Source organism: Elephas maximus, chromosome 12 (genome assembly GCF_024166365.1).
Source record: "Elephas maximus indicus isolate mEleMax1 chromosome 12, mEleMax1 primary haplotype, whole genome shotgun sequence".
Taxonomy (NCBI): domain Eukaryota; kingdom Metazoa; phylum Chordata; class Mammalia; order Proboscidea; family Elephantidae; genus Elephas; species Elephas maximus.
The window spans coordinates 17,685,705-17,713,677 of NC_064830.1; the positions used below are offsets into that span (position 1 = coordinate 17,685,705).

At 42.4% G+C, this 27,973-nt stretch overlaps 2 long non-coding RNA genes across 3 annotated transcripts; one reads left to right on the forward strand and one right to left on the reverse strand.

Moving 5' to 3' along the window:
- Positions 1 to 1,986: 1,986 nt before the first annotated feature.
- LOC126086474 (uncharacterized) lies at positions 1,987 to 19,844 on the reverse strand. Of its 2 annotated transcripts, none has more exons than XR_007519535.1 (3): positions 19,291 to 19,844; positions 7,396 to 7,647; positions 1,987 to 6,701 (listed from the first exon to the last, which is right to left on the reverse strand). It is a non-coding gene; the product is annotated as an uncharacterized LOC126086474 (long non-coding RNA). The 2 variants fall into 2 exon arrangements; XR_007519536.1 differs by having other exon boundaries at positions 16,767 to 19,844.
- Positions 19,845 to 20,562: 718 nt separating this feature from the next.
- Positions 20,563 to 27,551, forward strand: LOC126086475 (uncharacterized). The gene is made up of 3 exons (XR_007519537.1): positions 20,563 to 20,865; positions 24,802 to 24,898; positions 25,032 to 27,551. It is a non-coding gene; the product is annotated as an uncharacterized LOC126086475 (long non-coding RNA).
- The last annotated feature ends 422 nt before the right edge of the window (positions 27,552 to 27,973 follow it).

Genomic DNA, 27,973 nt, shown 5'->3' on the forward strand with positions numbered 1-27,973 from the left:
GATCTAGCAAAGGATACTTGGAAGGAGCAGCCAAAGGAAAAGGGAGATTAGAAGGCTTTCCTTGAACCTAAGAGCAAAACTTATTTCTGAATGATAAGAAAGATGAGTACAGGGCTATGCTCTTTGATTGCAGCAACATGGAGTAATTGGTAATCCTGATAAAATAGTTTCAGTGGAGTGGTGGGGATGAAAGTGGATTGGAATTGTATTAGTATTCTATTGCCATCACACACTTGCAGCTTAAAATAACACAAATTTAGTATCTCCCTGTTCTACAGGTCAGAAGTCCATGTGGGCTTGGATGGTTTCTCTGCTCTGGGTCTCACAAGGTCAAAATCAAAGCATCAGCCAGCCTGAGCTCTTATTTGGAGGCTCTAGGTGAGAATGCACTTTCAGGTTCATTCAGGTGTTGGGCTGATGGTAGAAGAGGAGGTGACTGAAGGAGCAAAATTGTCCCGGAGGGAGCTGGGGTGGAACCTAGAGCTCAAGGGGAACAACTCACCTTTTACAGGAGGGGGTACATCTCCTCCATGGTTATGTTCATTCATTCAGTCATGCATCCATTTAATAAATCCTTATTGAGCACCAACTATATGCTGGGTACTTACTGTTCTAGACCACAGAGATCAGGAGTTAATAAAACAGGAAAAAAAAAAAATCCCTGCCCGTGTAGAGTTAACACTTGTTGTCATTGTTGTTGTTATTGCTAGAGCATAAAAGTTGGAGGCTTGGAGGGAAGAGGAGTTGTGAGGATGCTCAGAGAAGAGGACCAGCAAATGGATATGATCCTCCACAGGGGACCCCTTTATTACAATGCAGTCCCTTAGGATGTACTTTTCTGCCTTCTGCCCTCGACAGTGAAAGAAAATTGAGATCAGTTAACACGTGGATTTGCTTTATGGGACAACTAACTAATTAACCTTATTTTATTTGATGTATTTTTTGCCTCTGAGAACCTGTTATAATTTGGAAAATTGGTAGTCATGGGAGGTCCCCAGCCTGCCTGCTCTCTGCTCTTGCACCTTAAAGGGAAGCATGTCTGTCACCAGGAACTGCCCACATACACACAACCACAGTGTGGAGGGAGACCTTTCTGCTTTGCACTGCAACACATTTGCAAAGGAAACCACATCGGCTACCTTTGTTCAACAACACAGGCCTTCATTCCTGACAATTCAACCAAAAATTACTAGATATTTGAGAAGGGCAGGTGGGCATAAAAAAAGAAACAGAACAGCTGACCTGGTGGGGGAAAAAAAAATTACTGAAACAGAACATTTTTTTTTTAATTATAATTTACATCCTTAGAGAGATTTGAGATGTGGTTATACCCATTTAAAAAGTACAAATTACTTTGAAAATGGAGCAAGCAGAGAACAAAAAAACATCCTTGGAAATTTAAAATATGATTATGGATATTAAAAATTCAATGTACAAGTTAAATAAAAAATGGGACACAGCTAAAGACCAAGTTACTTAGCTGTATGATAAACCAAGGAAAAGTCCAACAGCACAGGCTAAAAAAGATAAAAGATGGAAAATTTGAAAGCAAAGTTAAAAACATACAGAGGCAAGATTCAGAAGGTCCAATATTCATCTAATCTATCAAATCTATGCCTGTAAGCAAAAAGCAAGAACAATTAAGAGGACAAAAATAATAATAATAATAAAAACAAGGGAAAATTCCCTAAGCTAAAAAGAAGACTGATTCTTCAAATAAAAAAGGATATATCAAGTAGCAAGCAGTACAAATGAAAGGGAAAAATAAAGACTTCTATCCAGCTGTATCCTGCTGACATTTCAGAAACCCAAGGATAAAACAAAACCCTCTAGAGATTCCTCTAGAGAAACAAAAATTACCTACAAAGGACAAGAGCTAATTTGGCATCAGACTTCTAGTTAACAGAATGTAATGTTGAAAGACAAAGGAGTAAGGCATTCAATTTTTTTTCAATTAATATTTTAATGCATTTTGGGTGAAAATACATACAGCAAAACCTGCTCCCATTCCACAATTTCTAGATATAACGATCAATGACATTGATTACAGTCTTCACTTTGTTCAACATTCTTGTTTTTTCTCTTCTAGTTGTTTTACTCCCATTAACCTAAACTCCCTGTTCCCCAACCTTCTCATCTATGCTTTCAAATATCCCTGCCGACCTTTTGGTCTTATATGGATAATTTTTTGTAAGGAATGCAATACTCAAGGGTGACAATCTTTACTTTTTGAGCTAACCTGTTAGTTTAAATGTGACTTCAGAGGATAGTTTCAATTCAAGGTTTGAAGAGTAACTTAGAGCCCTAGTCTCAGGGACTCCTTCAGCCTCCATAGGTCCAGTAAATCTGAATTCTTTAAGAATTTGAAGTTCTGTTCCACATTTTTCTCCCTTTCTATCAGGACCCATCTACAGTAGGGTTCAGGACCAGAACATTCAGTAGTGGTAGCTGGGCACTATCTAGTTCTTCTGGTCTCAGGGTCTGGTTCTTTCTCTGATTCTTGGGCTTCCTCTTTCTCTTTTGTGCTAGATGAACAGAGCTCAATCAGGGGCAGATTAACCAGTAAGGAAGGTATGCAGAGCTTACAGGAAGCATTGTACATGCCAGCTTGTGTTTACTTACTAGCCTGTAGCACACAATTTCACATGGGTTTCACCACATCTTTGATGTGGTAAAAAACAGGTGAAATTGTGCACTACATATTAGTAAGTAAGCACAATGTCTTAGTCATCTAGTGCTGCTATAACAGAAATACCACAAATGGATGGCTTTAACAAAGAGATATTTATTTTCTCACAGTCTAGTAGGTCACAAGCACAAATTCAGGGTGTCGGCTCCAGGGGAAGGCTTTCTCTCTCCATCTGCCCTGGAGAAAGGTCCTTGTCCTCAATCTTCCACTAGTAGAGGAGCTTCTCAGGCGCAGGGACCCCTTGTCCAAAAGACATGCTCTGCTCCTTGTGCCATTTTCTTGGTGGTATGAGGTCCCCATCTCTGTGCTTGCTTCCCTTTACTTTTATCTTTTGAGAGATAGAAGGTGGTGCAGGCCCCAACCCAGGGAAACTCCCTTTACCTTGGATCAGGGAGGTGACCTGAGTAAGGGTGGTGTTACAATCCCACCCTAATCCCTTCAACATAAAATTACAATCACAAAATGGAGGACAACCACACAATACTGGGAATCATGGCTTAATCAAGTTGATACACACATTTTGGGGGGACACAATTCAATCCATGACACACAAGTAAGCCCTACATACCTTGCTTATTGGGTAATCCATCCCTGAGCCCAATAGTTGTTATCATAGATGGCCACTTGCAAGATTTTAAGACCCCAGACACTACTCACCATACTGGGAGGTAGAACGTAAACTTTAAGAACTATATTAAGGCATTCAATATTTTAAAGGTAAGTTACTTTGAAATTAAAATTATATTCCAATGGTAAGAAAAAAAGGTACTTTAAGAGTTGTAGGATTCAGAATATTTTACTTCCATTTCTGCAAAAAATGTACAGCAGTATATACTTTGTCTTAGGCTGGATTCTATACAGAAGCAAAACCAGTGAAGCACATATTATATATATGGGGTGGGAGGAGATTTACATCAAGGAAATGATTCACACAGCTGTAGAGGACGGAAAGTCCCAAATCTGTGGGTCAGGCGCCAGGCTGGAGGCACCTCCTGACGCACAGAGCTGCAGAAGCTGATGAACTCAAGAACATCAGGTCAAATGGCAAATGGCTTGTTCACAGGCTGTGGAGGCTGATGAATCCAAGATCAGCAGGTAAGATGGCAGGTTGCTGGCTCAATTCTCAAGAACCAGAGGTCAGATAATGACCAGCTGAATACAGGATTCAGAGCAGAGCAAAAGCCAGCAAGCTTTGCCAGAAAGTCCACTTATGTTGGATGTAGACCACACCCCCAGGAAGACTCCCTTTCAACTGACTGGCTACTCACAGCAAATCACACCATGGATTTAATTACATTATATCAGATCTCATCATGGAAGTGATTACATCATTACATAACTGCCAAACTACATATAACTGCCAAACTATATCATAACTGCCAAACCACATCATAACTGCCAAACCACTGAGAATCATGGCCCAGCCAAGCTGACACACAACCTTAACCATCACAATCTTCAAGACAGAAACAAACCCAATTACATGTACTGTATGATTAAGAACCCGGGAGGTCCTAAAGACATGATGAAGGCATATGTCCCTTATGTCAATGGTTACAAAAACAAAAACAGAAAACTAAAAAGAACTCCAGGGAGTGGGAGAGAGAGGGCGATATAAGAAACTCACGGCCTGAATGTGAAATAAATTTAATGGTGGCCTAATTTTGAGCAATGGAGGGAGGTTAAGGAAAAAAAATGCAATTAATCTTGACCGTTGGAAGTTTATCCTTTATAGCTATAGTTTAGTGAGTTATATGTTAAAATATTGCTCTGCGTATTTTCCCCAAAATTACATTTCCTTGCCTATTTGTTTGGCAGTTAAAATTATTAGATAACCATAATGTAAACGCTAATTTTTTATTTCAGAATTAATCCTTAAAAGCATAGAAAACTTAATTATAGAACTTATAGGAAATTTAATTTTTAAATTACAAAATTCATTAGAGAACACATGAATGTTTTAACTACTGGCAATATAAAAATAATGGCATTGCTGACCAAAGTGAGAAGAAAACCAAAACCAAACCAAACCCGTTGCCGTCAAATGATTCCGACTCATAGTGACCCTACAGAACAGAGTAGAACTGCCCCATAGGGTTTCCAAGGAGAGCCTGGTGGATTCAAACTGCTGGCCTTTTGGTTAGCAGCCGTAGCTCTTAACCACTACTCCACCAGGGTTTCCAAAGTGGGAATTACAAAGGCACCAATTTTCTCATCTTTCTTAATGGAGAATCAGCACATAATGGCAAAAGTGGATGGGTCAAGAAATAAAGAAGCATATTACTTAAAGTCAGAGCCCTGGTGGCACAGTGGTTAAGAGCTTGGCTGTTAACCAAAAGGTCGGCAGTTCAAATCCACTAACTGCTCCTTGGAAACCCTGTATCTGTCTTATAGGGTGACTATGAGTCGGAATTGACCGGACAGCATCAGGTTTGGTTTTTGGTTTACCTGAAGTTTAGAAGCTACAGAAAAACTGTAAAAATATATAATCAACAAAAACCAACATGGGAAAGAAAGATGGAAGAGTATATAATGGCACAAAATTCCTAGTAAATCTTGCCTAGGAAAGGGTTGTTAAAACACACTGTCCAAAGTAGACTGATTGAGAACATAGTGGCAAAAATAATTCTAGGTGATGTTATGGTGATAATTCCTAGAAGGATTAAAAGCAAAAATGATTATCTTCAGGCATGGGAATGAAGGATAAGGAGATGTTTAGAGAGAGGCTTAGTTTTTGTTTTGAATCCTTCTGTACGACTTGAATTTTTTTTTTTAACCATGCTCATGTAGGACTTTTGTAATTTAAAAACCAATTTTTTGATCATTGCTAATCTTTCTGTTAAGGAAGAAATTAGCTGAAGAATGTAGTCTATGGAATTTTTTCTAGAAGCTTAATAATAGATGCCACTGACAAAGCATGGCTGAAATCATGAATTCCTGAGTCTTGAAACGCCTTGAAGTTTTTCTCAGATTGAAAATCTTCCTGCGTGTGTTCTTCCAATTGCTGCTTATCAGACGCACTACTAAATTCAAATTATAAAAATCTTACCTGTAATTGAAGCCAGCTGCAACCTTTTTGACAAGTACTAATTGCCAATAATGATTTAAGTGCTGTAAATTCGCATGCCACAATTGTTTTAAATAGGGGAACCTCTCACAGCTTTCTCTGAAAAGAACTGTTAATCTTTGCTGCTGACTTATCAAATCCTTCAGTCACCTGTTTGCCATCATTTTCATGAGCTGATAATGTGTTTATTAGAGCCATAACGTGCAGGTGGAAGAATAAAGGTCTCATTTGACGGCAGTGAAATTTCATCTAATATTTCTAGAAGGAGAAACTTGGCAGAAGCAGCGGGCTTGGCTATAACAGAGAAGGACAAGAAGGGATGTTGTTTTTTAATTCAAGGCAAATAAAAGTTAGCATTTGCTTAACATTTAGGTACTGTAATGGGGTAAAATGCATAACCTGTAAGGTTGCCCTTTCCCCCTCCTGGAAAGCAAGAGTTCTTGGTACTCAGCAGAACTGGCAGCCTGCAGCGGTGGGGTGAGCACCCTCCTTCTCACACAGCACCCCTGTCTCTCATTTAGGGGTGTCTGATCTTTCTTCCTTTCCCCAGTGCTGTGTCATTCCTTGCCCCCTGTCTGCTCATTGCTGGGGTTTGAGGCACTTTTACATACCACAAAAGGGCGTATCAACTGGTATAACCTCTGGTGTTGGGGAAGAACAATCTGGCAAAATACACTCAAAAGTTAACACATCTTTTGACTTTGCAATTCTGTTGTCATTATGTGCCATCAAGTTGATTCTGAAGACTCATAGCGACCCTCTAGGATAGGGCAGAACTGCTCCATAGGGTTTCCAAGGCTGCGATCTTTATGAAAGCAGACTGCCACATCTTTCTCCCGTGGAATGGCTGGTGGGTTCAAACCGCCGGTCTTTCAGTTAGCAGCTGAGCTCTTAACCACTGCAGCCATCAGGGCTCTTTGCAATTCTCTACATCTGAGGATTTATCTAAAGAAAATAACAATCAATGGTATACAAAATATTAGCTACAAGAATTTTAATCGGGGTATTGTTTATAATGGTGAATCACTGGAAGCAATCTAAATGGTCCACAATGAGGGGGTTGGTTCCAGGCATTACAGTTTAGGTATGGAAAGGATGTGCACCCTCGGGCTATCTGTGGAATCCGACACCTGGGTTCAACCGAGGGGTCAACCATTGACAATGGGTATGATCCTCAGCGAACTGCTTAAGCTCTGTCAGTCTCAAATTCCTCATTTGTAAAATAGAAATATCAGCACCCTACCTCATCTGGTCATTAAGGGTTTACAGGACCTAATGTATATCAAATGCTTGGCACAGTGCCTAAGCAGGTTGTAAATACTCCATAAATGCTACTTAATAACAACAATAATAACGAAATAATCAACTATTGCAATCACGTTGAAGATGAAGATACACTAATGAAAAGAATAAAATACCTATGGGAGTAAGGGAGGGGGGGGAGTAAGCTGTTCTTGACTTTGTTAAAAAGAATATATCCAAAATAAAAGACTCATCATTGAAGCCAAATGTTAATGGTGATTCTCTCTGAGTGGTAGAATTACAAGTTTATTTTTGATTCTCTGTATGTATAAACTTTCTACAATGAAAGCATCTTACTTTAATAAAGAAACAAACTTATATTTATAAACAAACATACCTGTTTCAAATAACTATAACCTACAGAATCGCAGAATTAGAAGAAACTTGATCAACGGTTGTCGAGTTGATTCCAAGTCATGACAAGCCCGTGAGTGTCCGAGTAGAACTGTTCTCCATAGGGTTTTCAATGACTGATTTTTCAGAAGTAGATCACCAGGCCTCTCTTTCTAGGAGCTTCTGGGTAGACTCATACCGTCAAGCTTTGGGTTAGCAGCCAAGTGGTTAACTGTTTGCACCACCCAGGGAGAAACTTTCAGAAAAAAAAAAAGAGTGCTGACTTCTCTCAAGCACCTGAACCCAGGGTTCCCTGTGGCTCCACTGGTATAACTGGAATTCAACACAAAGCATATTTATCTGGGTATCTCCAGGGACTAGAGCTGTGCTGGTCCATTCCCCTCCTACCCCAGGTACATGCATAGTGCCCTGCTATAGTAGGGACTCAAAAAGTATTTTTGAATATGAATATGTGAATGTGAGTAACCTGCGGACTCAAATGACTACCAGCTAGGATAGTGTTTGAGGACAAAGAGCTAGGAAAACCACAGTTAATGCTCCTGGGGATGTTAGGAAAGCTTCCTGGGGAGGAAAATGAACCCAAAAGATTTCCATCCTGAGGTACCAGGGATGTTTCATTGTTACTGACTCATGGTGAACCCCATGGATGCAAAGTAGAACTGCTCCATGGGGTTTTCAAGGCTGTGGCCTTTGGGAAGCAGATCACCAGGCCTGTCTTCCAAGGTGCCTGTGGATGGGTTCGAACCCCCAACCTTTCAGTTTATATCCAGTGCTTAAGCATCTGTGCCATCAGGGGCTCTTCAGAACTGGAAATGCACCAAGTTGGGGAAGAGACTGTCGTTTTAGCATGGCAAGGCTTAAGGTCTGGGCAAAATAATGTGTTAGGAAATTGGGAGAGACGTGACCAGAACTGAGTTTCATTCTTCCCATGTACTTCCAGGCCAATTTAAGAAGCCAGTTTGCTCTTGGGAGAAACGATTGAAGATAAATTGTTAGTAGCTGGGAATGGTAGAATGCATCTTCTGTCCAGATAACATTCGTGTTTGCACTGGGGCCTGTGTGACTGACTTCACCCACAGCAATGTGAGAATTGTAGGTAATTAGGGCGGGTCAGGCAGGAAGAGGTTCTCAAGCAGGGAGTGCCTCTCAGCCCTCAGTAAATCACCTCACACTGACAGCCAGCTTCCCCACCGCAGAGTATCTCACCAGAGAGACACTATAAAAGATAACCCCACACACCTTTCCTCCAACCTCTCCAATCCCCCAACCTTTCTCCCACACCTTCAAACATGCTTCCAGGGACATATTTCTGACGGATATTTTTTCGTTTTAAAGTTAATCGCGTTATCCTTTTCATCTGCTCCTCTGTCCCTCTTACAATCTGAGAGGTTGAAAGAGGTTTAAAATAAAAAAAAAGAGTCACTGATTTCCCAAGACCCCATTTTTTACCTCTAGTCTCCTGTTGGTAAGTGCTTAAGACATTACACTTTGTACCTTTGGAACCCATTATTTCCCTGGGAGCCTTGATGTCTGTTTTGATAGGAGTAATTTATCACTCTGGTGAAATCATACTGCTGTTTGGAAGGCAGGGCCCAGGGTTTATGAATCCCTTTGTGCAGACAATGAATTTCATTCCCAGGGGTGGAAGTGGTATTAAAAGATTTGGCCTGCTGCGCCTGTGGCATTTGAGATGGTGACTTCCAAAATGAGTGGCAGCTGAGCCTAGCAGCCATCTCATCTCCCGATTAGGCCCAGATCTGTATTGGGCCGTACAAGTCTTCACCTTCCCGAACACGGAGAACACTCATGTAGGGTATGGAATCCAGTGAAGCTGAGTGTAAAACAATGGTTTCAGGTATAATATATCCAAACTGATAAAATTGACTTCTAGGACATTTTTCACTCTATTTTTAATACGTATGGGTTGTTAAATTAATTTTTTGACATTGTTATTAAAGATACTTTTTTAAAGCATCCATTTTTTTGTTTGATTTTTTTTTTTTTTTGAGAAAGTATACATAGCCAAAGATATACCATCTCAACAATTTCCACACGTACAATTCAGTGACATTGATATTATTCTTCAGGTTGTACTACAATTCTCATTATTCTTTTCCACATTATTCCACCACCATCCTCTTAAACTCACTGTCCCCTAAGTCTCTCATCTAACCTTTTCAGTTGCTGTTGTCAATTTGATCTCCAATAGATAATTCTTTAAAAGAGCACAATGCTCAAAGCAAACATACTTTAATAATTAAAATAAGCTATATTTTGGTTCAAAGAAGACTTCAGGTGATAGTTTTGGTTTAAAGTTTAAAGATGATTTCAGGGCAATAATTTTGGGATCTTATCCAGCTTCAATGGCTCCAGAAAGTCTAGATTCCATTGAGAATTTTAAATTCTATTTCATATTTCCCCCCTTTTGATCAGGATTCTTCTATGGAATCCTTGATCAAAACATTCAGCAATTACAGCCAGGCGCCCTCCAGTTCTTCTGGTCTCATGGTAGAGGAGGCAACCAGACACATTTGATTTTAAAGCTCCAAACTAAGTTCTTACTATATTTGGGACAATTCCTTCTTGCAATTCATAGCATCTAGTTGTTTGGGTATTATCCTTTTACGGGCAGTGGTGGTTCAATGGTAGAATTCCTGCCTTTTATGCAAGAAACCTGGGTTCATTTCACAGCCAATGGACCTCATGTGCAACTACTGCCCATCCACCAGTGGAGGCCTGTGTGTTGCCATGATGCTGAACATGTTCCAGCAAAGCTTCCAGACTGAAGAAGATTAAGAAGAAAGGCCTGGCAATCTACTTCAGAAAATCAGCCAATGAAAACCCTTGGATCACAATCATCTGATCCTGTCGTGTGTGAGGTAATCACACCTCGAGGACTGACTTGAAGACAACTAACAATAACAGTTTCTTCATATGTGTTGTAGTCCACGTAGGATGTTATTATAATGCCCTAGTTCTCAACCTTGGCTACACATCGGAATCACCTGGGGAGTTTTTACAGCTGCCTGAATCTCACTCCACCCCTCTAACCCTCTACCCCCGAGATTCTGGTGCAATTGATAAAGAGTGTGCCCTGAGCATCAGGTGATTCTAAGGTATAAACAACTTTGAGAACCACTGCTATAAGGTAATAAATTTGATATTTTTGAAACAAGTACAGCAAAGTTTCAAACTAGACATCTTTCTTATAATTGGTCATCTATTTTATGTGAACCAAATCTGACTTTCCGAGTAGTTTCATTGGCCACAATGGTAACTGGACAAATGTCTTACATCATCATGGATGAGTGTGGTGTTTCCATAATGAACTGTCTTCACCTTCTTTAAAATTTGCATGACAATCAATGAGTGTAGCTATTAGCAGTACTTTAACTCTATAGATTGTCTGCAACCTGTCAAAGATCTCACTTGCGTCAGTTTAACTTCATGTATTACTTGATATTGATTAATTGTGCCAAATAATGGCCACTCATTCTCTGCTCATACTTCTATTCACTGTCTCACCATCTCTGCTCTGCATCCATCTTCCATCCAGTCATTCATCCAGCCAGCCTTCTGTTAGGCACTAGTATTACAATAATGAGTAACACATAATCTCTGTCTTAAAGAAGCTCACAATCTGGTGAGCAGAGTAGACAGGTTAACAGAAATAATGGGGAAGTATGAGAAATACTATACAAGAAGTAAGCTGAGGACTCAGAAACAGCACAGAAGAAGACACCTAACACTGCCTTGGGCAGGGCAGATGGCTGTCACAACCACAAGAAAAAGTACTGTTATTGCTGCAAAGTCACTTATTATATCACTGAACTCTTAAAATACTGATCATGATGTGTTTGATATAGGTTTAGAACAATGCTCACAATATGTAGATATAACTTTCTCTTTTCATCTTTATTCATTCATCGGAGCTAAATAAATGTATTTATTCAACAATTAGGATATTAGTGAAATATAAAAGTATCATGAGTTGTGTCATCTTATTAGATATTCTTTCTTATTAGGGGATAAAATACATGTTATGGATTGAATTGTGCCTCCCAAAAATATGTGTTGTAATTCTAACCTCTATGCTTGTGGTTATAACCCCACTTGAGAGGGGGTTGTCTTTTTTGTTATGTTAATGAGACAGGATTAGTGTAGGGTGAGTCTTAAGTCAATCTCTTTTGAGATATAAAAGAGATTAAACAAGCCAGTGAAAGTAGCAGAGATGAGGAACGAGAGATGCCCAGCCATATGAAGACTGCTTAGAAGCAGAAGCTCAAAGAGACAAGGACTTTCCTGCAGGGCCATCAGAGTGAGAAAGACTTTCCCTAGAGCCAGCACCCTGAATTTGGACTTGTAGCCTCCTAAACTGTGACAAAATAAATTTTTGTTTGTTAAAAACCACACATTTGTGGTATTTCTGTTATAGCAGCACTAGATAACTAAGACAAAATTTTGTGACCAGGAGTGGGGTGCTGCTCTATCGAATACCTGCAATGTGGAAGTGCTCTTGAATTTGGGTAATGAGTGGAGCTTAAAGAGTTTTAGGGTGTCGTTTGATAGGGTCTCTATGAGTCAGAATCGACTCGATGGCACTGGGTTTAATAGTAAAAGCCTAGATTGCCTTGAAGAGACTGTTGGTAGAATTACAGACATCAAAGGCAATTCTGGTGAGAGCTCAGAAGGAAGTGAGGAGAGCTATAGAGGAATCTCTCTCATCTTAGAGAATACTTATGGCATAAGTAACAGAATGTTGCTAGAAATGTGGACATTAAATGTGCTTCTGGGGAGGCTTTAAAAGAAAATGATGAGCATGTGATTGGACAGTGGAGGAAGGGCAATGCTTTTTATACACTGGCAAAGAACTTGTCTGAATTATGTTAAAATGTTGGGTGTAAGGTAGAATTTGTAAGTGAAGAACATGGATATCTAGCTGAGAATATTTCTAAGCCGTGTGATTTCTTCTTTTCGCTTATAGTAAAATGAGCTGTGTAAAATAAAAACAAAACTTAAAGATTTGGAAAATTCTGTTCTATAAACTAAGGACACGCGTCCTATAATGTTCATCAAGGATGTGCCTGCACAAACTTTTGTTAAAGAAATTAAGCCTCTGACTAGTGGATCTAACAATCTGTCACAGCAGAAAATCCATCAGCTTAGACTGAAGGGGACAAAGAAAGAACGAAAGGAAAGAACACTGTCTGCCTCTTGGGATTCTACAGGCAGGAAACAGGTCAAAGGAGCTACATCTGTCGTCCTCCAAGAAAAGAAAAGGACCATCCCTGGAGCAGCTCAGAGATCAGCAGAACTGTCAGAAGGAGCACAGGAAGCAGAGCTGCCTTGGTCCCAAAGGGTGGGGCCACAGCCTCTGGGGTGTCAAGGAGGAGAGCCATGGCCCCCTAGGTTTTGAAGAGTCAGACCTTCACCAACTCAATTCCTGAGTGTGGGGCTGCCTTTTAGTTTGGCCAAGAGGATGAGACCACTGCCCGAAGATGAGGGGGCGGCGCAGCCATGCCCAAGGGACAGAAGAATGGGGACTACCAGGCCCCAGGAGGTGGGGTTGCAACTCAGATGGATTGGAGAATGGAGCCACCCAAAGCCAAAGGAGTAGAGTTGCTGTCCTTGTGGGAATGGAAGGCAGAGCTAAAGCCCAGGGCTGAAAGGCCTCCACCCAGAATCCAGAGGGCATAGCCAACACCCAGAGTCTGGAGGGCAGGGCCAGTGCCCAGATGGTCTCAGAAAACAGGATTATTTTCAAGCCTTAAGAGCTAATGCAAATTGTTCTGCTGGGTTTTGGACTTGCTTGGTGCCCATTTATACCTTCTTTCCCTCCAATTTATCCCGTTTGTAAGGGAAATGTCTACCTTGTGCCTCTTTATCCATTCTACTTTGGAAACAGATAACTTGTAGTTTAGATTTCACGGGTTCACAGATGAATTGGAATTTTGCCCAGGATGAAATACACCTAAAGTCTCACCCATATTTGATTTAGGTCCTTCAGAAGATAAGATTTTGGACTTGGAGTTAAGACTTTTAGAACGATATGATGATGATACAGGGTTGCTATGAGTCAGAATTGACTCAGTGGCAATGGGTTTATGATGGGGTGATGTGTTTTGCATGTTGCAATAACATGAATTTTTGTATGTTATAGACTGAATTGTGTCCCCAAAAAATATGTATTGTAAATTCTAACCTCTATGACTGTGGTTATAATCCCATTTGAGAGTGGGCTGTCTTTCTTATGTTAATGAGACCAGATTAGTGTAAGGTGTGTCTTAAATCAATCTCTTTTGAGATATGAAAAGATTAAACAGGCGAAAGAAGCAGAGGTAGGGGAAGAGAGATGCCAAGCCACATGAAGACTGCTCAGGAGCAGAAGCAATTAACCAATGGACGGGACCATGCTTTGAATGAAGGTCAGAGTCAGAACTGAAACAGAAGCTCAAAGAGACAAAGATCTTCCTCCAGAGCCGACAGAGAGAGAAAGTCTTCCTCTGGAGCTGGCACCCTGAATTCAGACTTCTAGCCTCCTAAACTGTGAGAAAATAAATTTCTATTTGTTAAAGCCACCCGTTTGTGGTATTTCTGTTATAGCAGTACTAGATAACTAAGACAATATATGTCAAACACTCTGTTTCAGTCTTCCTGGATCTTTTAAAACTTACAACCAAGGACAAGTTTCCACATCAGTAAGGCCACATACTTAATGACTGTCAACAGGGTCAAGAATGCTATGATCTTCCTGGGGTTTCCTTTCTCAACATCACTGACCTTGGAGATTTCTTCACATTAGTAGGTCAGCACATGATAAAGCTTGTGCCTGTTTTAAGACCAAATGCAGAATACTGGAGAATCAAGGATCAACACAAATATCAAGAACTCCTCAGCAGTAGCCTAGGAGAAATGCCACAGTAGGAAATAGGAAGGAATGAGGCAAAGTAACCTTATACACATACTTGAAGTTACTGCTTATAGGGCTGCATAAAAAGTAAGCATGGAATAGGATATAAATCAAGAGATTGTGACTCGTTGATAATATAAAAAGGGACGGGGGCTCATGTGGTGTTTTCCTTCCCCCGATCTGAAATGAATTTAGGATCTGATTTTTAACTTTATGGTCTTACAAAATTGGAACTCTAAGGGACATTAGAGATAATTTAGCCCAATACTAATTTGCAAATGAGAAAACTGAGGTCCAGAGAGGTGAACCAATGTCTGGGGCCATGCGTTGAGTGAAGGTCAGAGTGAGAAGGGAAACATCAGATGTCTTAACTCCCAGCCCATGACTCTTTCCATGATCTGCAGCCTGGTAACTAAACTCAAACGCAACCAAACCAAACCCACCGCCATCAAGTCGATTCAATTCCAACTCATAGCAACCCTGTCGAACTGCCCCATAAGGTTTCCAAGGCTGTAACTTTTAAGGAAGCCAACTGTCCATCTTTTTCCCGTGGAGTGGCTGGTGGGTTTGAACTCCTGGCCTTTCAGTTAGCAACTGAGTGCTTTAACCACTGCCCCACCAGGGTTCCCATTGGTAACTAAAGTATCCCTAAAATCCTTACTGCTACTGAGAACTCTCATTCCCACTGCTACTACGAAAGCAAACCCATCATTGGCTAACTCATACACTGGCTACAATCTTGGGCTACAGATTTGAATGTATAAGAAACATAAGTCTACTTTTATTATTATTATTGTCATGGTATTTTATTCCAGAGTCTCATTTCCTCCTTTACAAGATTGCATCACAGTTCTGGAGTGCTTAGTACCAAGACAATGGGGGAAGGGAGAAGAAGGTCATGCATTGGTGCCTTTGGCTCTTGGTCACTGTCATCTATCAACGTGGTATCCACAAAAATGTTATCATTCCATCTGATCTTCTCGTGTCAGTTCATGCAATTTACCACTATATCATCCTTGTCCCTGTCCCTGACTACAAGGGTAACCATTCTGTGCTGTTTTGTGTTGTTTCTTATATTACACTGAGGCGAGACAGAACACATCAGGGAACCTCTGAGGAGGCTGCTTCAGGACTATCTACCTAAACATCTGAAGAAAACAGTTTACTTTCCCTGGACCTACTCAGGAAATTGCAGGAGTGACAAGCAGTTTCTGCTTTCTAGGAGTTCTCAAACATATCTGGGGTTTCTGTAGGGATCTGCCATCCACCTACTCAGCTGGGGACTCAGGACTGGCCATAGGCATGTGAGTGAAGGCAGACCCCCAGTCACCTTCTCGGGGACAGAACAGGGTCCAGACTCTCTTTTTCCCCTTCCCAATCCTCTAGATCCTTTATTCATTCTCAGGGCAACAGGGGAAACAATTGGCTCTGACCTAGTATTGTTCATACTTGAGTTCTTCTTTTGAAATTCAAAAGCTAAGATTCAATTTCCCTCTTCGGCTGTATTCCTCTCCTCTGTGGCAATGAACGCTGAACTTCCAAAAGTGGGAGAAGGGTATGGAGCAATAGGAACACAGGGGAAGGAGCGATGAGTAATGACTCACAGTATTACTCTACCTCATCAAGGTCAAGATGCCAACATGGCCAAATGTACAACTTGAGTCCTCACATTGGCCAATTAGCACTGTTTGCTCCATTGCCACACCCTACACTCCCTGACATAGTTTTAAACATGCCAGGCCCAAAGCAGAAGCCAAGATAAGATACGGGAGAAAATTAGTACAAGCTATCTTCACTACCAGAGGCAGAACAAAACCTACTATTGGCATGTCAGGATTACTTTTTACTCTGAAGTTCACCACAAAATGAATGTACCCTCTCTGAGTTCTATCGTTCTTATCTGCACAATGTACATAACACTATCGACTTTGCAGTGCTCTTATAAAGATTGCAGATAGGCTATGTAAAGCCTCAGCAAGGTGCATGTGGCTAGTTGTAACACAATAAATAGTATCTATCATTTAAATCTTTCTCTTCCGTGTCATCAATAATATCTTTTTTTAATAATTGTGAAATTTCCACCTGAAATCCTTCTGGGTTTATCAGCTGGCATAGCATTAGTGACAAAGACACTGGGCCATAATTTTGGTCACAGGCCACATGAAGAAAGACGTGTTTGAGAAAAGCCTACATTTATAAGATTATCTAGAAAATGTGAACCATTGCTAACGAAAGCAGTTTAGCAAGGGTATGACTCAGGGCAAGCCCGTTCCCATTTCTAGAAAAACAAATTACTTTGTCTTACCAAGAATGAGTCTACAGCACAATTACTATGAGCTATAGCCCATTACACACATTGTACAAACCAGGGGTTTCCATAGCCCTTCCCCTGATCACCACGCTGAGTCTGCACTAACCCCTCACTCCACCCCACTAATACTCACCTGGGTGTTAAAAATGCAGGTCTCCAAACCCAATTCACAGAGATTTTGATGCAGAATTATTGCCATGTGGCCATTTAAGGCCTTAGTGGAGGAGGCAGAGTTTCCGAAAACATCTGCAGGCGTTGCACCTGAGAATGCTTCCAACCATGGAAGGACATTCCAAGTGAGAGCAGGTGCAGCCTTGTGGGGTTTCTCTTGCACATCTTGCTGGATGTGTCCCAGTCAGACTTGCTGTACAGCATTCATCTTGGTCAAAAACATCAAGCAAACCCCTGCCCATCCCTTTGCTTCATTTGGTTATCCCACTGATTTTCTTTTGACAAGGTGTGCTGCTTTCAGATAATTGCAAGGAGTAATCAAACTGACATAACTACCATACTTGCTCATTTTTCATAATCATAAGAACTAGAGGTGTTTTAACCAATAATCTTCTAAATCTATTATAGGTTTCCCTCATAGAACCCTTCGCAGGGTAAACAGTCTATGGTACCAATGTTTACATCCAGTTTCTTCCAGAACTCTTTACACAAACCTCACCATTTCCAATTGCCTAAATACCTAGAAACTCACATAAAGTTAGTCATGCCAGTACGAGTCCACTAATAACTGGGAACCCTGGAGCATACATGAGCAAATGGTTTCCATTTGATCTAATGGTGAAATAGGTCAATTATATTTTCTCTCCTTTTTTTTTTTTTTTTTTTTACAATAAAGTTCAAAGTCACACAACAAAAGCTGAATTAAGATCAATGGCTTAGCCAAACAACCACTCCAGAAGCAGCACCAGTGTAAAATAATAGCTAAAAGCCCTCACTTACATGGTGCTTACTCCACCAGGCTCTACTCTAAGTACTTTACTTACATGAACTCATTTAGTCCTTACAATGGCCCCATGAAGTCAATACCAGTATTAACCCCAGTGAGGAAACTGAGGCACTGTGTTGGTTAAGATTGTGTGTCAACTTGGCTGGGCTATGATTCTCAGTGATTTGGCAGCTATGATGTAGTTTGGCAGTCGTAAAATGATGTAATCAATTCCATGATGAGATCTGATACGGTGTGATCACCTCCATGGTGGGATCTGCTGTGAGTAGCCAATCAGTGGAAAGGGAATTTCCTTGGGGGTGTGGCCTGCATCCAATATAGGTGGACTTTCTGGTGTGGCTTTCTGGCTTTTGCTTATTCCAGGTCCTGCAGCTGGCTCTTGTTCATCTGACCTGCAGTTCTTTGGGCTTGAGCTAGCAGCTTGCCTGCCAATCCTGGGATTCGTCAGCCTCCATAGTTTGGATCTTGGATTTGCCAGCCCCTGCAGCTACATGAGTCGGAAGGAGCCTCCAGCCTCTACAACTGCATGAGCCATTTCCTTGATCTCTCTCTGTCTCTCTCTCTCTATGCCACTATCCCACCATATGTATATACAGAAACTCTGGTGGGGTAGTGGTTAAGAGCTATGGCTGCTGACAAAAGGTCAGAAGCGCAAATCCACCAGGCACCTCTTGGAAACTCTATGGGACAGTTCTACTCTGTCCTATAGGGTTGCTGTGAGTCGGAATCAACGGCAGTGGGTTTGGTTTTTTGTTGTTTTTTTTTTTAAGTCCCATGAAGTAAATAAGACATGATGCCCAGCCTTGACCTGCCCAAGTATCATAACATATCATCATACTGAGCATTCAAGGCTACAGTGGAAGAAAGGAGGTCACTTCCTTTAATGGAGAGCAGGAAGAGTGAATAACCATTTCCCCAGTAAAGGTACCCAGGAGCACAGTACCACCTTACAGAAGTTTCTCTAGATGTATCCTGCTGTGTCCAGGCATTCTGTCAACAGAGGCCATGCCATAGTCAGGCCAAAGCACACGACAAAAAGAGGCCACTACTGGATTCTGGGCATGGCTTCCTCTCGTCTTGCCTCCAACACATTCAAAAGCCATAAGCCATTACTTTAGAAAGTGGAACATGGATGTATTTCCCCCTCAGTGAATCCATTTTCACACAGAGACAAGGGGAAAGAAATCATGCTGAAGAGAAATCACAGCCCTGTTCTCCAACTCTAGTTTGGAGAACACAGAAACAGCAAGTTACCACAATGGAAAATGAGACAGTACAGTCCAAGATAAGAGTAGGTGTGCCCATTAAAAAGCAAAGCAGTAGACAAGGTGATTTCATAAACCCTGGGGGAATTTCCCCAAATCCAATCATCAGCAACCAACTTAACATTTTCACTTAATGTCAAAGAATATGTCTTCATGATTTACTTGTAAGAAACCTTTTAACAGAAAAACAGTTTTTTTCACCTTGACCCAGATACAAAATATAGCTTAACTGACATCTCTTAACATTGGCCACAGTGATGATTGCTTACTCACAACAACGTGCTCAGATCTAGCGGTCAGAGGGCAACTGACTAACAGGTGTTTAGGCAATAGCGCCTGTTTGCTGAGAGAAATTTAGGATATTTTTTCCTGAGTTCTTTAAATCTAGGCCAGATTCTCACTGACTGGTGGCCCTGTACAATGGCGTGCCTTACCTTACCCTTTGCCATCAAGCCTGGCAAACAGCTCATGGTGACGCCACGGGTTTCAGAGTACAACAGTGTCCATAGTGTTTTCAATGACTGCTTTTTCAGAAGTAGATCACCAGGCCTTTCTTCTGAGGCACCTCTGGGTGGACTTGAACCTCCAGCCTTTGGGTTAGCAGCCTTAACCACTTGCACCACCCAGGGACTCTTGTACAATGGCATAGGGACGGAATGACGTCTCAGAGGTCACTGTAGGCCTAAGACACCCCTCCCCATATCACTAATTCGGCTCTGGGTCTCCCCAGGAAAGGACAGTAAAGTGTGAGGATGTCCTCTTCCCGAGGGATTCAATGAGCCCGTTCCACCTCTTCTTAGTTGAGCACAGATCTAGATGAATAGAAGGCACTGAAAGAATAGGCCTTCTTAGAGCACAGCACATGACCTGCAGAAAGAATATGGTTCAAAGATTTCCAGGCAGGAAATGTCATAGAAGGAAGTATCTTGACGAAGGCAACAAAGAAAGTGAGAACCCTCTGGTGTGTCTGAAAACTAAACTGTCATGCCCTCACCCCCACAAAAGCCCTTCAACGGCACCCAAATACAGGCTGGTTTGCAGAACTAAAGCAACGTGCCAGTCATCTTCTCCACGCCTTCCCCCACCACCACCATCACCAAGATCTTCATCCTCACAGCAAAAACAGAAGGTGGAGGAGACCGCAAATGAAGCTGGGCGTTGTTTTTAAAGTAGCAGATCCCTTAGATTCCGGGGTCTTCCGAAGCAGACAGGCTGTGGCAGGGAAGGGGCCGTCTGCTTCTCTGAGGAAGTCTCAAACTAGCGGCTTACAAACTGGGCTGAGAGTGCGTCTTACCCAAGGCTCCTTCCTTGGACGCAACTTTTTTCATTGGGCCATTCTATTGCTCATTTTGGTGGCCTAATCTTTAGATCTTCAGGTGCGCCTGACCCAAGCCATGGTATTTTCAATCACATCATATGCATGTGAAAGCTGGACAATGAATAAGGAAGACCGAAGAAGAATTGACGCCTTTGAATTGTGGTGTTGGTGAACACTCAATATACCATGGACTGCCAAAAGAAATAACAAATCTGTCTTGGAAGAAGTACAACCAGAATGCTCCTTAGAAGGGAGGATGGCGAGACTGCGTCTTACATACTTTGGACATGTCGTCAGGAGGGATCAGTCTTTGGAGAAGGACATCATGCTTGGCAGAGTACAGGGTCAGCGGAAAAGAGGTAGATTGACACAGTGGCTGCAACAATGAGCTCAAGCATAACAACGATTGTGAGGATGGCTCAGGACTAGGCAGTGTTTCATTCCGTTGTGCACAGGGTCCCTATGAGTCGGAACCGACTAGACGGCACCTAACAACAACAACGGTCTTTAGATGAGCAATAGACAAGTTGATTGTTGGGCCCACGGTGCGACAGGGGTGCTTAAAAAGTTGTACTGAAGGAAGTTCTTCGCGGACTTCTTCAGAGCCGGTCTAGAACAATCCATAGAGCATACCCTCGCGACTGCAGCCATGTGGTGCCCGCAGTTGGCACCCGAGCACCTGGAGAGGGAGGTAGGATGCCCGGGCCATGCCCCAGGCGCACCTTCGTCGCCTACAGGGTTGGGGTACTCCAAGTCACTGTTCTCCTAAACTCTGGCTCTGGCTCTGACTCCTCCAGAGGGGAAACTGATCCCCCGCGGCCGACGAAGTTTCCAAGAACTCAATTCCTCGAGGGCCGCGAATGGGGGCTCAAGGCTGAAAGTATTCTTAGACTTGGGTCACCTGTGTCAACAAAGGCACTGGCAGGGCGCGGCCCCCGCACCTGCCGGGTTGCCTGGAACGTCGCCCGCTCCCGCTCGCAGAGGCTGCGCTCACCTGCCCGGAGCGGCCGTCTGGGCGCAGACCTGCGTCCTCCGCGCACGAGCCGCTAGGGAGCTGCTCTGGGGCTGAGGGCCGAGCGCCGCGGGGACGGACGCCGCAGGGGCGGCGGGCGGCGATAGGGGCGACGGTGCCTCCTCCCGGCTGCACTCACGTCCTGGGGCCACTAAGGCACCTGTGAGGCAGCTGAGCTTCCTCCCCTTTCTCTGCTTGTCCCCCATTCTCTCCAAAACGCCGCCACCCCCTACCTGCCAGCCGGTTTCTTGCCTACACCCAGCTTGCCTCCCTTGGATCCTTTACCCCGGTTCCAGAGGGCTCCGTTTCCCACCCCGATTCCCGAGACAGGGAAGGAGGTTGGGAAAAGTCAGAATGGGGTGCTGTGCCCACCGTCCAGGAGGTCTGTGCTGCAGCAAAATGTCTCAAACATTTTTTTCTTTACACACTTTAATATGTACATATATCTGTAATTAATATACTGATTACTTATATTTAATATGTTCATATATCTGATCATGTACTATAGATATATGTACATTAAGGTATATGTACATACCGTATTTTACACAAATAAAGCGCGCCTTGTATGTTCGTTTGCCAAAGGCCTCTCCCTCACCCTCACCCCTCCCCCGCCCCAGGTATTTTCCTAAACTGCTGTGCTAATTTTTTTCTACAGCAACAGGTAAACAAAACTGACATAGCGGTGCTTAACAAGGTATCTGAGGGCAAGGTGGTTGGCAAACTTGTGTAAAAATACTGAGGATTGTGCAAAAATTACATATTATAGATATGTGCACAGATGCACAAATATCTGATATTTATTACAGATATATGCAGTGTGTGTGTGTGTGTCTGCCTGTCTGTCTAGTTTGAAATTCCACAGATGTCTCATGCGTCTGTCCTGAGAAGTAAAAAGTCAGTCCTTTCAGAAAGAAAAAAAAAAAACAACCCACTGCCTTCCAGTCGATTCCCACTCATAGCAGTCGATTCCAACTGATAGTGACCCTATAGGACAGAGCAGAACTGCCCCCAAAGAGTTTCCAAGGAGCCCCTGGCAGATTTGAACTGCTAACCTCTTGGTTAGCAGCCCTAGTACTTAATCACTATCCCACCAGGGTTGCCCTTCAGAAAGAAGGATTGAGAAATAAGTAGGGTCTTATTTTTTACTTTTTTATTTATTATGTATGCAAAGGTATTAAATAAGTAACAAAGGAAGCATAGTCATACCTCCCAACGCCCAGGTTTCAATAGCCTTTCCCCCCAAGGTGGGTAACTCCATAAAGTGAAATAGAAGGTAAAAGCCAGAGTCCAGGAGAGGAGAAAAGGAGAGGAGGACTGCAAACAGAATCTTCCCACTGAACAGCCCCCTTCCTCAGCTGGAGGTGTGCATAAACAGGAAACAGTGATAGCATTCTTGAAAGGTTAGATAAGAAAGCAGGTGCAGCCCTACCTGTTATTTATCTTCTTGGCTTTTCCTTGCTGGACATATTTATCCTTTATTATCTACTGTACTATATTTGGAAACCCTGGTGTCATAGTGGTTAAGAGCTACGGCTACTAGCCAAAAGGTTGGCAGTTCAAATCCACCAGGCACTCCTTGGAAACCCTATGGGGCAGCTCTACTCTGTCCTACAGGGTGGCTATGAGTGGGAATTGACTGGACTGCAACAGGTTTGGTTTTTTTGGTTTCGTACTATATTTAGGGAAACTCTGGTGGTGTAGTGGTTAAGTGCTACAGCTGCTAACCAAAGGGCCAGCAGTTCCAATCTGCCAGGCGCTCCTTGGAAACTCTATGGGGCAGTTCTATTCTGTCCTGTAGGGTTGCTATGAGTCGGAATCAACTCGAGGGCACTGGGTTTTTGGTTTTGTACTATATTTAGGATCCCATTGGATTCCCAGCCCTTCTCTGTTAGTCCCCCCCAAAACACACACATTGTTACCTTGTTGATATAAACAAGCAGTTTTAATTCTACTTAAGACCTGGGAGTGATTGTCACCCCTACTCCGATTCCACAGTCTGTCCTTTCTTAACAAGTAAACTGAAGTCAATTATCCAGATGTTAAATAACATTGAATAATAATTTTGTAATTAGCATAAAAATTAAGTGCTTAGTTATACTACAGGAAAATTACCCTGTATTTTCTGCCTGGCCTTTATATCATTTCTTTAAACTCCCAGAGCCCAGTCCCACTGTTGCAATGTTTACTTTCCTATTGAGTTTTAGTGTATTACCTGAAAAATCCTAATTTCCTGCTGAGAGAATAAATGCATTTCAAGTGTGACATGCAAGCAAGTTGATGGGAGTAGAGAGGAGGTTTGAATAATTTACTCCAGGGAGAAGCTGGGTGGTTAGTGTTATGGGGTCATGCTGCAAAATGATTTGCCATTTATTTGCCTGCCCCTCTTGTTTCACAGTTTCTTTTTGAGGTTATTACATATTTTATACTGAAATGAGGATTATTACCTTGCTCACACCATTATAAAACACACAGTAATATGGAGGAAAGACTGAATCTGTAATGCTCACATTCACTCAAGGACCCAGCCAGACGCAGGCAGATTGCAGCCCAGGTCCTACATCCTGCAATAGCCCGTCAGCCCCTAGTCAGGTGCCAGTCTGTGACCAAATCTGCTTCTGTTAGTCGGCATATTATGGAACTCCTCCTTTGAAATGGTGTTAGGATTTGAACTCAGACCTCCAGGCCCTAAATGTTTGGGCAGTAAATCCCGCCTACCTCACCTGAGCCACAGCTGTTAAGAACACTGATCTGACCAGATAGAACTGTAAACAATGACTTGCATAATAGTTGGCTCACTGGCATAAACCACATCAGCCCTGACTGCAATTTCCAAAAGCCAGTCGGAACCCAACTATAATTGCACTGGTTCCTTCCAAAGATCATCTCCTCCTCACTCTGATCATGCATGTTTCTTTCCACTACTCTCTGTACACACAACATAAGCACTGACACAGCAAATTCATTCACGTGTCCTTCTCAATTACTGATTCCCAAAGCAATCAGAAAATAGAGAGTAAGAACTTTGGGACCACTTCATGATCTCATATGCTCCCTAAAACACTACTTACTTTTATGAAATAAGCCTGGTTAGTCAGTAACCCAGGCCCTAGTGCAACGTGTCACTCATGGTAGGTGCTCAGTAAACATTTATTGTTGGGCCCCCAAGTGCCCGAAGAGCCTCTGATATGATTCTCCCTCCCACTTCTTCAATTTGAGCGTCTCCAAGAGCTAATATGTTGGTTTTAGTTCTCGATTCTCTTCTGCCACTAGACCCTTCCTTGTCAGTAACCAGCCCTAACCTATGAGACACTAGCCAATGACCAATATAAATTAGCCTTCAGGTAGATTCCAAAAGGATATAACCTCTCTTTCTCTGAAGCCAGCAAACACATACAGCATCAAGAGTCACCTTCCCAAGGACCTGGACTGTTTTCGCCCTAATCTCCTCTAAAGTCTGCAGTGGCTCTTCCTTGCTGCTCAAATTAAATAGAAATGTTGACCCCAGTGCTGAGAAGGTATTTCTTGAGTGAATGAATAAATAAATAAAAGAATAAACAAGGCTATTGCCAACTGTCCCATTTCCTAACTCTCCTTTTCTCCCTGTGCTCCTAGGTCAGGGGTCCTGAGACTTAAAAAGACTTCATGGATCCTGAACAAGAAAGGAAAAAAAAAGGAGCCATACAATTTTCTAACTTTTTATTTTGTCAAGGTAAGCTATTTTGGAAGGACTACTCTCACCGCCATTTCATAAAAGAAAAGGCTACTCTAAGGAATAAAAGAAAACCCTTTCAACTGAATAAATTTAACAAGAAAACTCTATTGTAATTTTTCTTATTTCATAGAGACCTTTGAAAACTTCATCAAGAATTGAAGCTGGCCCCGGCAGTACCATTGGGGAAACGTCTTTGTGGTGCTCTCTGCCACCAGCTACAAATCTCATTCTGTCATTTCCAACGTCATTCCACTCCGCTTCCAGAGGCAGAAACAGCCCCCTCCTTTCTTCCAAGCCATCCACCTCTCCTCTCTTCCTTTAAACCTTGCAAAAAGCCCCCAGTCTCTGGGAAACAGTCTAGACCCATCCTCCTGGAACAGTCCTGTCACCCCGACATTTGGGATAGAGACTACATCTGCTTCTTGGGAGCACCCAAACCCAACCATGTCTGTTTCTGAAGCAGGAGGCAAAGCACTTGTTTCTCGTCTCATTTTTCCCCACGTTCCTCAGCATTCAGGCCAATGCCTGTTCATATTACTAACGAATTCTCCTTCATAGCCGACTTCTGCCCACTGAAAGTAAAGAAAATGAGCTCCTACTCCTGAAGATTTCTTTAACTAAAAAAGAACTAGAACCTTGAAATCTAGTCACTGTCCAAATGAGATTCCTGACAACTGATGTAATAGGCCAATTTATTTTAGAGTCTAAATAAATATCGAGTCACTTTTGGCCCCACTGAAGATTACCTAGCATGACGTCGGAGTGCCCAACACAAACAACACTACAGAGACGTTCTGTCTTTCAGACACGAAGAAGGCTATGTTTTGAATTATTTGTTTCCCTGGCCTAAAATGCCCTCTGCCCCTCCTCCAAATCCTGACCATCGTTCAAGAACTTAATTCAAGTCCCACTTTCTCTACCCAGTTGTTCTTGCCTACTCCAGCTCGCTAGCATCTCTTCCGCCTCTGAAGCCAACATCACTTCTAGTCCTTCAAACTAGCATTTAATTATAAGCCTGTCTTGTCTTGTTCACCATGGCTTCAAGTGGGCTATTCTGGTCTCCCTAAATGGATTGTAGTGGGCAGGGCCAATGTCTTCATGTCTTTTCTTTTTCTGGGCTCTTCCCAAGAGGACCAGGTGTAGCATTTCAGCACCAGAAGAAGCTGAAATGCCTTCACTAACTGGTTGCTTACATCTTTCCATCTCTTTTCTCTAATGCAGCCCACTTGTTGCCAAAAACAGGCATCTACAGGAGACATGACTGGGTAAGACTACTGTCGGTCAGTAGCTGGGGAAGAGATTTCACTCTGACCTCATTAAAACAACATTCTGGCAAACTGTAGCACCTTCTTAGAAGATTCTAGCTGGGAAGTTCAAGGAAAAAAAATGAGTGAGCAATCATGATTGTATTGTTGTTGTGTGTCCCTCAGTCAATTCTGACTTATACCACCCTATAGGACAACCTAAAACTGCCCCATAGGGTTTCGTAGGCTGTAATCTTTACAGAAGGAGCCCTGGTGGTGCAATGGTTAAAGCACTTGGCTGCTAAAGATAAAAGTCAGTGGTTTGAACCCACCAGCTCTCCAGGGGTGAAAAATGTGGCAATCTGCTTCCATAAAGATTTATAGCCTTGGAAACTCTATGGGGCAGTTCTACTCCATCCTGTGGGGTCACTATGAGTCAGATCCAACTTGATGGCAATAGGTTTGGCTTTTTTGGTTTAATTTTTATAGAAGCAGATCGCCAGATCTTTTCTCCCTCAGACAGTCTGGTGGGTTCAGACTACCGACCATTCAGTTAGCAGCCAAGCACTTAACCATTGCTTCACCGGGGATCCACTGCATTGTATTACCTACCCAAACAATTATAATAAGATATGGAACAAGAAAAATACTGTAAAAGAAATATAAAATGCTCATGGGGATCAGAAGAAAAAGATAATTTTCAGCAGGAGTAACCAGGGAAGTATTCACAGAGATGGAAGGCCATCTAGGGGGGCAGTAGCAGAAGGCACACAAATTGTGGACTCAATCAAACCTGGATTCAAGTTCTAGCTCTGGCATTGACTAATTGTATGACCTTAGGCACCGTAGTGCTTTGCTACTCAAAGTATGATCTGGGGACCAGCAGCATGGGCATCACCCGGGAGCTTGTTAGAAATGCAGAATCTCAGGTTCTACCCCAGGCCTGCTGGGTGAGAATCGGCATTTTAGCAAGGTTCCCTGTATTTTAACAAGATCACATGCACATTAATGTTTGAGAAACCTGCTGTAGGAGATGATTGATGTTGCTGCTCCCCAGCATCCACTACGTCTTATAGCAAATAATACATCCATTTCCATTTGGAGGACTCGGGGATATTTGCTCTCTTGGATCATAGTGACTGGTTTAAGGATGGGTGTATGGTCAATTAGACAAAGCCAAGGCTGATGCTTGAACACTGAGGAAACTCAACTTGCTCTTTCCCTCAAGACGGGAAGGTGAGTAGATGTTGGATTGCCACTATTACATACCATCATATGACTTCTTGGGACCTGAAAATGGACCCAAAACCCCAAATGCCAAGAAAATAGAGCAGAGAAATGAAGAGATAGAGACCCCGTAGGAAGATATTCTTTGAGCCTGAGCTGTGTCTAAAGAACTGTTCAGTTACATGACTCAATAAATTCCCTATTTGCTTAAGTCAATTTGGGGTTGGTTTTCTGACACTTGAGAATTAACTGAGAGACCATGCCTAAAGCACTGGGTATTCCACTTGGCACACAGTAGATGCTGAATATGGAGAGCTGCTCTTGCTGAAGCTGTGGCCGTGGTTGTGGTTCCTTCAGGGATTGTTATGGCAGCTGGCCTGGGCCTTGAAGTCTGTGTAGACGCTCAACAGCTCCGATTTAAAAATGGATGAAGAAGGGAAAGCTCAAGGCCAGTTTTATTCATTGTTGACCACCCTACACAAAATGGAGTTTTAAAGGGTAAAACCAAAAAACCAGTTGCCATCGAGTTAATTCCAACTCATAGACAACCCCATGTGTTTCAGAGTTGAACTACACTCCATAAGGTTTTCAGTGGCTGTGG